General features: G+C 53.8%; 1 long non-coding RNA gene across 1 annotated transcript in view; it reads right to left on the bottom strand.

Annotated features, from left to right (window-relative positions):
- The window catches only part of LOC141220797 (uncharacterized), a 45,709-nt gene extending 34,636 nt beyond the window's left edge, over positions 1-11,073 (bottom strand). Inside the window, exons 1-2 of the long non-coding RNA XR_012288938.1 lie at positions 10,738-11,073; positions 7,665-7,751 (exon numbers count right to left, since the gene is read on the bottom strand). This is a non-coding gene — a long non-coding RNA (uncharacterized lncRNA). The remainder of the gene's footprint in view (positions 1-7,664; positions 7,752-10,737) is intronic.
- Positions 11,074-15,688: the final 4,615 nt, after the last annotated feature.

The following is a 15,688-nucleotide window of genomic DNA, read 5'->3' as shown; positions in this document are numbered from 1 at the left end:
ATATGCCCCCCTCCATCCATCCTGATGGGTATATGCCCCCCTCCATCCTTGTCGGCATAAGCCCCACCTTCATCCTTGTGGATATATGCCCCCCCTCCATCCATCCTGGTGGATATATGCCCCCTTCATCCATCCTGGTGGGTAAATGCCCCCCTTCATTGGTGGGTATATGCACACTCCCTACATCCTGGTGGGTATATGCCCCTTCCATCCATCCTGGTGGGTATATGCCCCCCCCCTCCACCCTGGTGGGTATATGCCTCCAACTACACCCTTGTGTGTATATGCCCCCATATATTCAATGCAAAGGAAAAAAAACAAACAAAACAATAAACGCTTCTACACACCTTCCATGTTCCCACGCAGCGCTGTGTCTGTGGTGCCTGAGGATGTCGGCAGTGATAACAGCAGAGAAGCTGAGATCACCGCACGGCGCCGCCGCAGATACTCACTCGGGACGTCCACTCCCAGGCATTTCCTCCCCGGCAGCTCCTGTCATGGCACGCTCTGACTGAGCAGTGCGTGCGACGACAGGGGGAATGTACAGCTTACACTGCAGGCTCCACAAAGATGGCTGCAATCTCCTCCCACGGCTGCGACCTGAACAGCCAAGGGGGCGTGCCCAGGTCACAGCTAGAGGCAGGAGGAGCGGCCTCTAGTGTTAGAGATAGGGTCGGTGACAGACTACTGTCTCTTATGGCCAGGGCTGCCGTAAATGAGGTGTGTAAGAGCGCTTCTTACACCCCCCCCCCCCCCCAAATAAAAATGGCAGCCCCTAGTGGCCAATGTAAAAATAAATACATAAAAAACTAATAAAGTGGGATATTTAATTTTGTATTAAAAATAATTGATTACATAATTATTAATACAAAACATAAAATGGTGGCCCCTTCCCTGTAAGAATAGCACATGGCTCTTTTCACGTCTGGTTATTTCTGTAACAGGTAGAATATGCTCCGTTATAGACCGGGGACAGGTTTACAGCTCTATTTATTGTGGACGATTGATCTGCAAATCAGAACTGAGACCGGTCCGATTTTCATGCGATTTATAGATAAAGATCATCTATTGAAGTCAATGAGTCTGTCAGAAAAATGGCCAGAACCAACCATGTTGCCTGTACTGCCTGTTCTCCAGTGTCTATAGGCCGGGCAAGCGAGGCGAGGAAACCTTTAGCTTTTTACTTTACATATAAAAAAATATGCCCCACTGAGGAGAAAAACTGCCACACTGACCAAAATCAGATGAAAATTAGAAAAAAACACTGATTAAAACCTGACATGTGAACGGGGCCTTAGGCCTTAATCAGATGTCAGCAGGGTCGGACTGGGGTGTCTGGGGCCCACAGGGGACATTGACTCTAGGGGCCACCTACAGCAATATGCAGATCTCTCTTCTCTGCTCTCCCTGTTATAGTGGAGCAGTGACTGGCGGCTCCTCACATCTACTGTGCACAGACTAGAACAGGGATGGACAATTTCTGGAGTTTGCATGAAAGAGCTTCTTTGGTTAAAACAAGTGATCACAGATTCATGGGCTACACAGGATAGGTGATCACTTATTGATTGGAAGAATGGGGAAGTTTCATCCCTGACAGGACACTTATCCCCATTTTAAAATGCAGCGACAGGTGGGACGTCTGACCACAGCCTCATTCGTTCTCTTGGGGGCTTCCAAAAAAGAGCAGCGCTCGCAGCCTCTGAGGGAATGAATGGATCAGTGGTCGAGTCGCACATGAGCTCCAGTCTAATGGGGAGAAAAGCTCCACATTCTGCCGATCGGTGCAGGTCCCAGTAGTCAGACCCCCACCAATCAATAAGTTATCACTGATCCTGTGGAGAGGTGATTACTTGTTTTCACCGGAGAACCCCTGTAAGTGCATCTCTGACGCTCTGCTCCAAGTATTTCATCTCTAAGGCCACAGCCACACAATCAGTATTCAGTCAGGATTATTCTCAGGAGTGGGAGCCAAAACCAGGTGAGGAACAATCAGAGAAAAGGTATAATAGAAACAAGTCACCAATTCTGGATTTATCACCCACTCCTGCTTTTGCCTCTCACTACTGAGAAAAAATACTGACCAAATACTGATAGTGAAGTGTAGCACCCCGAGGGTTCGGCTGCTACAGGGGTATTGCACCTCAGTCCAGAGGTGTGATATTCCACTCCCGGGTAAGGATGGAGTGTGGACCAGGACTCAGTAAGCTGCATGCACCACACACACCCCATTTCCGAGGAACAGACCAACGGTGCTCCCACTAGACAGAGTGCAGGCACGACAGCTTCTGTTCCTGGCTGGAGTGGGGAGGGGGGTGGAAAACCCAGTGGTGTAGGAGCAGATAGGGGTGGGTTTCTGGGCATAGATAGGAGCCCATTGGTTGCTAGTCACCTGGGCTCGGGTGTCAGAAGGAGGTATATAAGGTGGGCACCATCTTAGATCAGGGTTCAGTTCAGGCAGGAGGAGAAGAGGAGAGGAGCTCAGCCAGAGAGGGCTGACAGGGAGCTGTGGCTCAGTCTGGGCCCAGCTCCAGAGGCAGGCCTGGAGTGGAGGCCAGAAGCAGCAGAGAGAGAGAGGAGGAGGAACAGAAAGGAAAGTAAGAAAGGAACTGGAACAGAGGAGAAAGGAAGCAAAGAACACAGAGAAAGGCCCAGAGACACGAAGGCAGAAGGAACCCCATATGCCCAGAGGAGATACTGGGTGAAGGGTTGGCAGAATAGGGTTCCGGAACCCAGATTGGTGGAGGCAACAGATTCCTCAGCCAAAGACCGGAGGTTGTGACCACATCTTGGTGCGACCCCTCACTACATCCACCAGAAAGGCATACCGTATAGGGTCAGGGAAACCGGAGAGAGGTTTCGCCAACAGAAGGCCCGAGGAAGCTGGACAAAGGTGGGTCCCTGGTGGGGACGGCCAGTAGAAAGGAAGAGAGGGGAGCTCTGAGCCACACTCTGGAATTGCCTGGGAGTTGACCGAGTCCCTCACCTGGTGGAAGCAGCACGGCTTGGGCAGTCATCGCCTGCAGCATTGACCTGAATAACAACCGTGAGTAAAGCTTTGGAAACTGCAATTACAAGTCTCTGTGTTTCATCGCCGGACCAGCACCATCAGTACTGGGACACTCACAACATCACTCCCATCATCCACATTAGCTGCCCTGAGGCAATACTTCTCCTGTGGGGAGTTATCCCATACTCGGCTGCGCAAACAACATCAGCCTCAGCGGTCTGCAGCGCAGCGGCGGTCCCCACTGACCGCAATCCACGGGTGGCGTAGTCGGACAATTACAATACCAAGAGACTGCCACTGGTTTGACCACCCTGGGCACGGACCGGGTCACCACCACGGAGAACTACAACCCCCAGCGATCCGGCTCCGGGTATTCCCCCTGCACAGTAGCTGCAGCACAGGCCCAGGGGGCGCGTCAACTTTGGCGTAGTCGGCAGGATCGTTACCAACCCGCCACAAGAGGGTATTGCGTGCCTGAAGAAAACTGCACATGTACCTTAAAAAGAAGTCTCCCGCCATTTCCAGAAGTTTCCCGCCGTCCGGAGTCGTTTCCCGCCATCCAGAGCCGATTCCCGCCATCAGACGCCATCTTGGACCGTTTCCCGCCATCTTCATCAGTTTTTCCCGCCCTGGCAGAGCGGACACCATTATGTGCACACCAAAGGACAGCAGGAAGCCACCTCCCATCGTGGGCCAGGTCCCAGAGTGGCGCCAAAGAAGGAGCCCGCCCCCACCAGCCATGAATGCAGCAGTGGAGATGTCCATCAGCGTGGGAGGGCTGCCCTTGAAACTGACTGTCACCAAGTTGCCCCAGGACCACCCCCAATGGGGGCGGGAAGTGAAGAAAACTGTGGGGCAGGGCGCGCTCTGGATCAGTCTGGACAGACCGCACCCGGGAATGGAGGAAGCGTCCAGCAGTGCCAACACCTTGGTCCGGAGCCTGCTGCAGGCCGCACCGCCAGACAGCCTAGTGGAGATCCTGGCACAGCTCCCCAGAGATCCGGAACGTGCACAGGCTGCGCTGGAGGACTTGGACCGGAGGATGGCCCGGGCACAGCAGGATGCGCTGGCCGAGTGGAGAAGGGAGATGGCCCGGCAGGCTGGAACCCGCCGGCAGGAGGTGCCACCCGCAACATGGAGCACGTCTGCCTCTGAGGATGGTGCAGGAGGGACGAAGGCCGGAGACGACGCCGCGGAGGGAGTCGCAAGGATTGAGGCAGGTAATGGGGACGTCATCACCCCGAGCCCAGCAGCCGTAAGCCTGCCCCAACCTCCCGTCGCAGAACCCGAAGCCCTACTCACCACACCCGTTGCCGCGCCGCCACTGCTCCCAACTAGGCCTCAAGCGGCAGGAGCCGCGGTCACGCCCGTTCCGCGCCACGCCCCTCGACCCCGGGCGCGGCAAAAGAGGAAGTACCACCGGCCTGGTCGCAAGGCCTGGTGAACCCGGGCGCTGCTGCCCCTCCAGCGCCCTCTTCCTCAACAGTGCCACCCCCAGCCCCAACCGGAAGTTCCCCGGCCTGATCGCAAGCCAAGTAACCTGGGGCGCTGCTCCCCGATCGGGGCCCGTGGTGCCACCCTTGGGCGCAGATCTCTATGCGCAACATACCAGCCCGGACGGGCTGCCCTTCGTGTGGCCACCGGAGTACGTCAACCCCCGTCTCCGGAGGGAACGGCCCCTGTGTGAACCTCTGATCCCGGCTCCGGAGCCCGCCAAAATCGCTCCGCTTCCGCTGGAGCAGGCCCAGTTTGCATGGGACCCCACCGGTGAGAATCTCATAGGGTTCACCCAGGAGACCCGGGCGGACGCAGCCCGGCGTGAAGAGTGCTGCCGTCAACAGCTGGAGGTATTTGAAAGGGAACGGCGGGAGAGGCGAGTCCGAGAAGAACAGCTGCAGGCCCAGAGCGCGGAGCAGAAGCGCAGGGCCCGACAAGATCCCCGAGCCGCCCGCGGTCCCCGAGTCAACGGGACCGTAATAAAGTTCCAGCTGGAGCATGGCTGGGGCTTTATCCGAGACCATCGAACCCCCGGCGACGTCTTTGTCACCCGCAGGGATGTCGAGAGCCACCTGCCGGAGGGACACCGCGGACGTGATCTCTACCTGGGTGATGTGGTCACCTTCACCCGGCACAAGGGTGCCAAGGGACCGTACGCCCTCCACGTTCACAGGCTCATGGAGGAGGAACTACAGTACCGCCCAGAAACAGAGTACACCGAGGGTCCGGACGGACCTGAAGACTACCCGGAAGAACAAGGAGGACACCATTATTAGAGAATGGTAAAGTGGAACTGTATATAGTTACCCGTCAGGGTACAAGAACTCTTGCTGATTGAAGTGTGGTCCCCGTTGGGACTAGTATGGAACTGTTAAAGAACTGTTACCTGTGTGCCCCTAATCCCTAACCAGGCTGAGGACTGTGAGCAGCCATCCCCCTATTCCCACTGGCCGAGGACTGAGAGCGGCCATACCCTTGTACATAGTTGCGCTTCATAAAGCGCCCCCTACTGGTTTTATACAAAAACCGCAACGTCTACCTCAGGAATTAAATGGACTGTTGCACCTTTACTTGGTCGCAAGTTGCACAGCGGCCAGAGCTCAAGAATGTTCTACTTGAAAAAGTTTTATATTGAAAAGTTTTATATGCTGCTAGAATAATAATGCAAATGTTTTATGTGATGTTTTATATGCTAAAAGAGTTCCAGTGGCATTAGCAAGATGTTTTATGAAAAGGAGTACCAGTAACGTTAAAAAGAGAAGAATACCTCCCATAAAGGGATGAGTGAAAAGTTATTGTCTTATATTCTAAAAACTTGTATGTTTAAATTGTCTTTGCTCTTTTCCAGCCCGAGGACGTGCTGTGATTTACCAGGGGGGAATGTAGCACCCCGAGGGCTCGGCTGCTACAGGGGTATTGCACCTCAGTCCAGAGGTGTGATATTCCACTCCCGGGTAAGGATGGAGTGTGGACCAGGACTCAGTAAGCTGCATGCACCACACACACCCCATTTCCGAGGAACAGACCAACGGTGCTCCCACTAGACAGAGTGCAGGCACGACAGCTTCTGTTCCTGGCTGGAGTGGGGAGGGGGGTGGAAAACCCAGTGGTGTAGGAGCAGATAGGGGTGGGTTTCTGGGCATAGATAGGAGCCCATTGGTTGCTAGTCACCTGGGCTCGGGTGTCAGAAGGAGGTATATAAGGTGGGCACCATCTTAGATCAGGGTTCAGTTCAGGCAGGAGGAGAAGAGGAGAGGAGCTCAGCCAGAGAGGGCTGACAGGGAGCTGTGGCTCAGTCTGGGCCCAGCTCCAGAGGCAGGCCTGGAGTGGAGGCCAGAAGCAGCAGAGAGAGAGAGGAGGAGGAACAGAAAGGAAAGTAAGAAAGGAACTGGAACAGAGGAGAAAGGAAGCAAAGAACACAGAGAAAGGCCCAGAGACACGAAGGCAGAAGGAACCCCATATGCCCAGAGGAGATACTGGGTGAAGGGTTGGCAGAATAGGGTACCGGAACCCAGATTGGTGGAGGCAACAGATTCCTCAGCCAAAGACCGGAGGTTGTTACCACATCTTGGTGCGACCCCTCACTACATCCACCAGAAAGGCATACCGTATAGGGTCAGGGAAACCGGAGAGAGGTTTCGCCAACAGAAGGCCCGAGGAAGCTGGACAAAGGTGGGTCCCTGGTGGGGACGGCCAGTAGAAAGGAAGAGAGGGGAGCTCTGAGCCACACTCTGGAATTGCCTGGGAGTTGACCGAGTCCCTCACCTGGTGGAAGCAGCACGGCTTGGGCAGTCATCGCCTGCAGCATTGACCTGAATAACAACCGTGAGTAAAGCTTTGGAAACTGCAATTACAAGTCTCTGTGTTTCATCGCCGGACCAGCACCATCAGTACTGGGACACTCACACCATCACTCCCATCATCCACATTAGCTGCCCTGAGGCAATACTTCTCCCGTGGGGAGTTATCCCATACTCGGCTGCGCAAACAACATCAGCCTCAGCGGTCTGCAGCGCAGTGGCGGTCCCCACTGACCGCAATCCACGGGTGGCGTAGTCGGACAATTACAATACCAATAGACTGCCACTGGTTTGACCACCCTGGGCACGGACCGGGTCACCGCCACGGAGAACTACAACCCCCAGCGATCCGGCTCCGGGTATTCCCCCTGCACAGTAGCTGCAGCACAGGCCCAGGGGGCGCGTCAGAAGCCGTGGCCTCATGGAAAAAAATCTTTTCCTAGTTAATCTCAGCGAGAACAAATGACCGCCATACACAACATAATCCACTATAATAACACCAATAATACCACATACAAAAGGGACAAATATCGCCACACCATGACCAGACCACATATTACCACCACATAGTGACCAAATACTACAATACTGATCAGGAATACAAACCACAATACTAACAACACTGTCACTATACATATGAGCTCTGTATATAGTGTCAGTGTACAGGTAATACAGTGATCACCGGTGACATTATACACAGGAGCTCTGTATATAGTGTACAGGTAATACAGTGATTACCGATGACATTATACACAGGAGCTCTGTATATAGTGTATAGGTAATACACTGGTCACCAGTGACATACACAGGAGCTCTGAATATACTATATAGTGTAAGTGTACAGTAATACACTGACTCACCAGTGATGTCTCTAGGTGAAGTTCTTCATCTTCACTTTTCTTCATCTGGCACAGTCCGCCATCACTTCTTCCAGCGAGGAATCATCTCTGCAGAAAATAACACACAGTTATCAATAACTGATCTCTTTTAGAGCACATTCCCACTTTTCCCCAGGCTTCTACACTACACCAGTTGAAGAAATAAAGCGACATAGTGGCGCCCTGCACAGTAACAGGACCCCCCTTTTGTCCCCTCTTATGGAAAACAGTTTCCTAAAAAGTAAATTATATTACAGAAGTAATAATGTCCCTAATTGGACTTTAAAGTAATAATGTTCCCCACTCGCCATCATAAACTAATAAAGTTCCTCAATCTGGCCACTAAACAGTAATAAAGTCCCTTGTCCAGCGAGGCCACCCATCTATCCATCCTGACCCCCCCCACCCATATATCCATTCTGGTCTCCATGTGTCCAGCCTGCCCCTCCCATATATCCATCCGGGCCTCCATGTGTCCAGCCCGCCCCCTTCATATATCCATCCTGTCCCCCCCATATATGCATCCCACCCCACCCCATATATCTATCCAGGTCCCCATGTGTCCAGCTTGCCGCCCTTCACCTCCATGTGTCCATCCAGGTCCCCAACTTGGCCACCTTCACCTCCATGTGTCTCCACATGCGTCCAGCCAGCCCCCTCTTCAGCCCCGTGCCTCCATCCATAAGTCCCCCCATGCGTCCAGCCAGCCCCCCCTTCAGCCCCATGCCTCAATCCATGTCTTCCCATGCGTCCAGCCAGCCCCCCTTCAGCCCCATGTCTCCTTCCATGTCACCACGGGTCCAGCCAGTCCCCCCTTCAGCCCCATGTCTCCATCCATGTCCCCACGGGTCCAGCCAGCCCCCCCTTCAGCCCCATGTCTCCATCCATGGCCCCATGGGTCCAGCCAGCCCCCCCTTCAGCCCCATGTCTCCATCCATGTCCTCATGGGTCCAGCCAGCCCCCCCTTCAGCCCCATGTCTCCATCCATGTCTCCATCGGTCCAGCCAGCCCCCCCTTCAGCCCTATGTCCCCATGGGTAAAGCCAGCCCCCCCTTCAGACCCATGTCCCCATGGGTCCAGCCAGCCCCCCCTTCAGCCCCATGTCCCCATCCATGTCCCCATGGGTCCAGCCAGCCCCTTCCGCCCCATGTCCCCATCCACGTCCCCATGGGTCCAGCCAGCCCCTCCTTCAGCCCCATGTCCCCATCCATGTCCCCATGGGTCCAGCCAGCCCCTCCTTCAGCCCCATGTCCCCACCCATGCCCCCATGGGTCCAGCCAGCCCCCCCTTCAGTCCCATGTCCCCATCCATGTCACCATGGGTCCAGTCAGCCCCCCCCTTCATCCCCATGGGTCCAGCCAGCCCCCCCCTTTCAGCCCCAAGTCCCCATCCATGTCTCCATGGGTCCAGCCAGCCCTCCCTTCAGCCCCATCCATGTCCCCATGGGTCCAGCCAGCCCCCCTTCAGCCCCATGTCCCCATGGGTCCAGCCAGCCCCCCCTTCAGCCCCATGTCCCCATGGGTCCAGCCAGCCCCCCCTTCAGCCCCATGTCCCCATGGGTCCAGCCAGCCCCCCCTTCAGCCCCATGTCCCCATGGGTCCAGCCAGTCCCACCTTCAGCCCCATGTCCCCATGGGTCCAGCCAGCCCCCCCTTCAGCCCCATGTCACCATGGGTCCAGCCAGCCCCCCCTTCAGCCCCATGTCCCCATCCCTGTCCCCATGGGTCCAGCCAGCCCCCCCTTCAGCCCCATGTCTCCATCCATGTCCCCACGGGTGCAACCAGCCCCCCCTTCAGCCCCATGTCTCCATCCATGTCCCCACGGGTCCAACCAGCCCCCCCCTTCAGCTCCATGTCTCCATCCATGTCGCCACGGGTCCAGCCAGCCCCCCCTTCAGCCCCATGTCTCCATCCATGGCCCCTTGGGTCCAGCCAGCCCCCCCTTCAGCCCCATGTCTCCATCCATGTCCCCATGGGTCCATCCAGCCCCCCCTTCAGCCCCATGTCTCCATCCATGTCTCCATGGGTCCAGCCAGCCCCCCCTTCAGCTCCATGTCCCCATGGGTAAAGCCAGCCCCCCCTTCAGCCCCATGTCCCCATGGGTCCAGCCAGCCCCCCCTTCAGCCCCATGTCCCCATGGGTCCAGCCAGCCCCCCCTTCAGCCCCATGTCCCCATCCATGTCCCCATGGGTCCAGCCAGCCCCTTCAGCCCCATGTCCCCATCCACATCCCCATGGGTCCAGCCAGCCCCTCCTTCAGCCCCATGTCCCCATCCATGTCCCCATGGGTCCATCCAGCCCCTCCTTCAGCCCCATGTCCCCATCCATGTCCCCATGGGTCCAGCCAGCCCCCCCTTCAGTCCCATGTCCCCATCCATGTCACCATGGGTCCAGCCAGCCCCCCCTTCAGCCCCATGGGTCCAGCCAGCCCTCCACCTTCAGCCCCAAGTCCCCATCCATGTCTCCATGGGTCCAGCCAGCCCCCCCTTCAGCCCCATCCATGTCCCCATGAGTCCAGCCAGCCCGCCCTTCAGCCCCATGTCCCCATGGGTCCAACCAGCCCCCCCTTCAGCCCCATGTCCCCATGGGTCCAACCAGCCCCCCCTTCAGCCCCATGTCCCCATGGGTCCAACCAGCCCCCCCTTCAGCCCCATGTCCCCATGGGTCCAGCCAGCCCCCCCTTCAGCCCCATGTCACCATGGGTCCAGCCAACCCCCCCTTCAGCCCCATGTCCCCATCCCTGTCCCCATGGGTCCAGCCAGCCCCCCCTTCAGCCCCATGTCTCCATCCATGTCCCCACGGGTGCAACCAGCCCCCCCTTCAGCCCCATGTCTCCATCCATGTCCCCACGGGTCCAACCAGCCCCCCCTTCAGCCCCATGTCTCCATCCATGTCGCCACGGGTCCACCCAGCCCCCCCCTTCAGCCCCATGTCTCCATACATGTCCCCACGGGTCCATCCAGCCCCCCCTTCAGCCCCATGTCTCCATCCATGTCCCCATGTGACCAGCCTGCGACCCCTCCATATATGGATGATGACCAATACTGGTAACACTCACCCAGAAAAACGTGGATATTGCACTTGACTTGAAGTTGAAGCAGGGAGAGCTGTAGCCGGGGCCGGCAGCCTTGTTTCCAGGGTGATGGTGAGAGAGCAGAGTGCAGGTCACCGCATACTAAGCCCAGGAGCCGGCTTAAAAGGCCAAGAGAGCAGGAGAGAAGAGGGCGGTGCGCGGTGCTGGTGCGGTGTTCCATACCCGGACGGGAGCCGGTGTTACAAGGCCAATTCCAAGGGAGCAGGAGCCGGGACTGGAGAGCAGAGCGCGGCGTCGGCGTATCAAAAACCGGCAGGGGAGCAGGGAGAGGAGAGCGTGACGTCCGCGTGTCACCTGACACCACACAACTGCCAGCCACCAGCGGGAAAGCAGAGCGCGGTGCGTGTCACCGCCCACCAAGATCACGTTCTCCTGTCATGTGACTATGCGCGTCACCCGCTGTCACCACTGAATAGTAGGAGCGCCGCACGCGACGCTACATTTCCTTCGGCTGCGCTTTTAAAGGGTCCGCACTTTTTAAGAGCCCCCGTTACCAATTCTCTCACTCTCTCATCGGGGCCTAACGGGAATTTTTCGCGCTATCACACCAGGCCAGTCCAACCCTGCATGGGCCCATCAGGTAAAGTGATGGAATGAAGTTTTCTCTCCTCATGTTGAAAAATGACATTTTCTGCCACCTATTGATGAGAGAAAAAAAGTGATGAAGATTTGCAAACTTCTAACATTAGTCAGTGAAAAACATACAGAACAAGGATGCAAATGGATCTTTTTTTGGCAATCCAATCATTTGAATGGGCCAGCTTTATCTGCAAATCAGATTACAATCAAACATGTCTCAAATTTCTTTTGTGAACCATCAGCATCAGAAAAGGTCCATAGACTATAATTATTATGTTTTTATAAGCTAAGAAAAGAAACACAATGCAAACTCTAAAATCAGACATTTAAATGGATGAGTTTGGTGGGCAAACAGGGTCTGACTGGAGCACCGGGACACTGGACGATTATCCGGTGGCCCAGGGTCCTTGGCAGGACCCTGAGCAGGACGTAGAGGGGGCCCACTGGTTTCAACTGAATGTGCGTCCGAGGACATTTCATTAATGATCAGTATTGTAATATTCGGTCACTATGTTGTAATATCTGGTCCGGTCATGGTGTGGTATTTATCCCTGTATGTGTTATTATTTGGTCACTATGTGGTGTGGACATGGTGTGGTGGTATTTCTCCCTTGTATGTGGAATTATTTGGTCGCTATATGTTGGTAATATCTGGTCTGGTCATGGTGTGGCGATATTTCTCCCTTTTACAGTATGAGGTATTGTTCGGTCACTATGTGGTGGTCATATGTGGTCTGCTCACGGTGTGACGGTAGTTCTCCCTTCTATGTGGAATAATTTGGTCGCTATATGCTGCTAAAATCTGGTCTGGTCATGGTGTGGCACTATTTGTCCCTTTTACAGTATGAGGTATTGTTCGGTCACTATGTGGTGGTCATATGTGGTCTGCTCACGGTGTGACGGTAGTTCTCCCTTCTATGTGGAATAATTTGGTCGCTATATGCTGCTAAAATCTGGTCTGGTCATGGTGTGGCGATATTTGTCCCTAATACAATATGTGGTATTGTTCGGTCACTATGTGGTGGTCATATGTGGTCTGCTCACGGTGTGACGGTAGTTCTCCCTTCTATGTGGAATAATTTGGTCGCTATATGCTGCTAAAATCTGGTCTGATCATGGTGTGGCAATATTTGTCCCTTATACAATATGTGGTATTATTCGGTCACTATGTGGTGGTAATATGTGGTCTGGTCACGGTGTGGCTGTATTTCTCCCTTCTACGTGGGATTATTCGGTCGCTTTATGCTGGTAATATGTGGTCTGGTCACAGTGTCACGTTAGTTCTCCCTTGAATGTGGTATTATTGGTCTTGAAAAAGTGGAGTGTGTTGTGTACAGCAGTCAATTGTTCTCTCTGATATTAGGAGAATAATCTTTATTTAGATTTGTGATTAAATACTTGGAACAAGATGCACTTACAGGAATTCTACTGTGAAAACAAGTAATCACCTTTCCAAAGGATAAGTGATAAGGTATTGATTGGTGGGGGTCTGACTGCTGGGACCCGCACCGATTGGTAGAATGTGGAGCTTTTATCCCCACTAGACTGGAGCAGCATGTGCGACTTCACCACTGATCCATTGATTTCCTCAATGGCTGCGAGCGCTGCTCTTGTTTTTTTCTGGAAGCCCCAAAGAGAATGAATGGATCTGCGGTCAGACATCCCACCTGCCGCTGCATTTTAAAATGGGGATAAAAGTGTCCTGTCGGGGATAAAACTTCCCAATTCTGATCAGTGCAGTTTCCAATGTTCGGACCCAAACGATCATTAAGTTATCACCAATCCTGAGGAGCCCAGGGATCGGTGATAACTTGTTTTCACCAAAGAAGCCCTTTAATGCAAACTACCGTAATTGTCCATCCCAGTTGTGCTGTGCGCACAGTAGATGTGCAGGAGCCGCCTGTGTTTTACAGTCGAGGTTCCACTATAACGGGGATAACGGCTATCAGGTATCTGCATCTAGTTGTAGGGTGGGCCCCAGTCTCCCCAGTCCGACGCTGTGGGCAAATATAACCTGTCTGGGCAATTGTAGCCAATTTTGCTGCAAAAAAAGAAAAGTCTTTTTACCTTTTTAACCATAACTTTCAATGTCTTGGATAAATGTGTAACCCTTTATTAAATTCTGCCTTTATTATGGGGATCTCATGGTAGTAGAGCATACCAGAGGTTGACTATATTTTATTTTTTATTTATTTATTTTTTGCAGAAAGATCCACGTAAAGAAAAAAAAGAAGAAAAGTAAAAAAAAATGGAAACCAAAAGAAAATAAACAGACCACACCTTTTTGGTAAATTTTTATACTTTGAGCAGCCCCATGATATAAGCTGGTGCAGGTCACTAATCAGACAAATCCACATGAATGAGTGTAAGAAGTGAATGCAGCACTCACCGCTATAATAAAACATTGTATTCCATCATTAATAACCATCAGCTTCTCACAGAGGGAGATCAGCGAGTGGTAGATACAGCGCATTGTGAAAGGATTTGGCCCCCTTGAACTTTTCCTCCTTTTGCCACATTTCTGGCTCCAAACATAAAGATATAAAATTCCAATTTTTTTGGGAAGAATCAACAAGTGGGAATGAAATTTATTGAATATTTTAAACTTAAAAATAAAAAATGAAAAGTGGGGCGTGCAATATTATTCGGCCCCTTTACTTTCAGTGCAGCAAACTCATTCCAGAAGTTCAGTGAGGATCTCTGAATGATCCAATGTTGTCCTAAATGACTGGTAATGATAAATAGAATCCACTGATCCAATGTTGTCCTAAATGACTGGTAACGATAACTAGAATCCACCTGTGTGTAATCAAGTCTCTGTATAAATGCACCTGCTCTGTGATAGTCTCAGGGTTCTGTTTCAAGAGCAGAGAGCACCATGAAGACCAAGGAACACACCAGGCAAGTCCGAGATACTGTTGTGGCGAAGTTCAAAGCCGGATTTGGATACAAAAAGATTTCCCAAGTTTTAAACATCTCAAGGAGCACTGTGTGTAGCACCCTGAGGACTCGGCTGCTACAGGGGTATTGCACCTCACTCCAGAGGTGTGGTATTCCACTCCCGGGTAAGGATGGAGTGTGGGACTGAGCTCGGTAGGCTGCATGCACTACATACATCCCATTTCCGGGGGACAGAACTACGGTACTCCCACCAAGTATATGTGCAGGTACGACAGCGTCTGTCCCTGGCTGGAGTGGGAGGGGGGTGGAACATCCCAGTAGTGTAGGGGCAGATAGGGGGAGTACTCTGGGTAAAGCTAGGAGCTCATTGGGTGCTAGTCACCAGGGCTCACACATAGAGGGAGTATATAAGGTGGGCACCATCTTTGGACAGGGTCTTGTCATGTAGTAGGGGAGTGGAGTGCAGAGGAGTTCAGCCAGGAGGGCTGACAGGGAGCTGTGGCTCCGGCTGGGCCCAGCTCCAGAGCCAAGCCTGCAGAGGAGAGAGGAGAAAGAAAGGCCCAGAGTGGAAGACCAGAGGGAACCCTAAGAACACAGAATCAGACCAAAAAGGGTGAAGGGTTGGCGGACACGGGTACCGGAACCCGAACTGGTGGAGGCCACTTATCCTCAGCCAGGAACCGGAGGTCGTGGTCAAGATTTGCCACGACCCTCACCAAATCCACCAGAAAGGCACACCAAGTATAGGGTCAGGGAACCCAGAGGAGGTTTGACCACCAAGAGACCCGAGGGAGCCGGCCAAAGGTGGATCCCTGGTGGGAACGGCCAGAGACAGAGAGAGAGAGAGAAGGGAGCTCAGGACCACGCTCCGGAACTGCCTGGGGGTTAGCCGAGTCCAGGACCTGGTGGACGCAGCACGGATCGGGTGGTCGCTCAAGGCCAGAGTGACTGAGAGAACACCCGTGAGTAAAAACCCTGAAACTGCATCTCCTGACTCTGACTCTCCTTCCTGCATCATCACAACCCCCATCATCTACACCTGCTGCCCTGAGGCCATACCCCTCCCGTTGGGGGTTATACCACCACGCTGCACATCCTTATACACCTGGCCTCAGTGGACTGTTCTGCAGCGGCGGCTTCAAAGCCGCACTCAACGGGTGGCGTAGTCGATCAAGTTAACATCTACTGCCATAGACTGCCACTTAGTTTGACTCCCTGGGCACTGACCAGGTCACGGCCACAAGGACTACTACCCCTATCCAGATCCGGCTCCGGGTAAGCCCCCGTGCGCGCGATGCCGCACGGCACAGAAGGCCCAGGGGCGCGTCACTGTGCAAGCGATCATATTGAAATGGAAGGAGTATCAGACCAATGCTAATCTACCAAGACCCGGCCGTCCCTCTAAACCAGTGTTTCCCAAACTCCAGTCCTCACG

Source organism: Phyllobates terribilis, unplaced genomic scaffold (genome assembly GCF_046119375.1).
Source record: "Phyllobates terribilis strain yellow unplaced genomic scaffold, ASM4611937v1 Scaffold_299__1_contigs__length_2334479, whole genome shotgun sequence".
In the NCBI taxonomy this organism is placed as follows: Eukaryota; Metazoa; Chordata; class Amphibia; order Anura; family Dendrobatidae; genus Phyllobates; species Phyllobates terribilis.
Note: the sequence above shows the minus strand (reverse complement) of the source record. Positions and strands in the feature narration are given on the sequence as shown.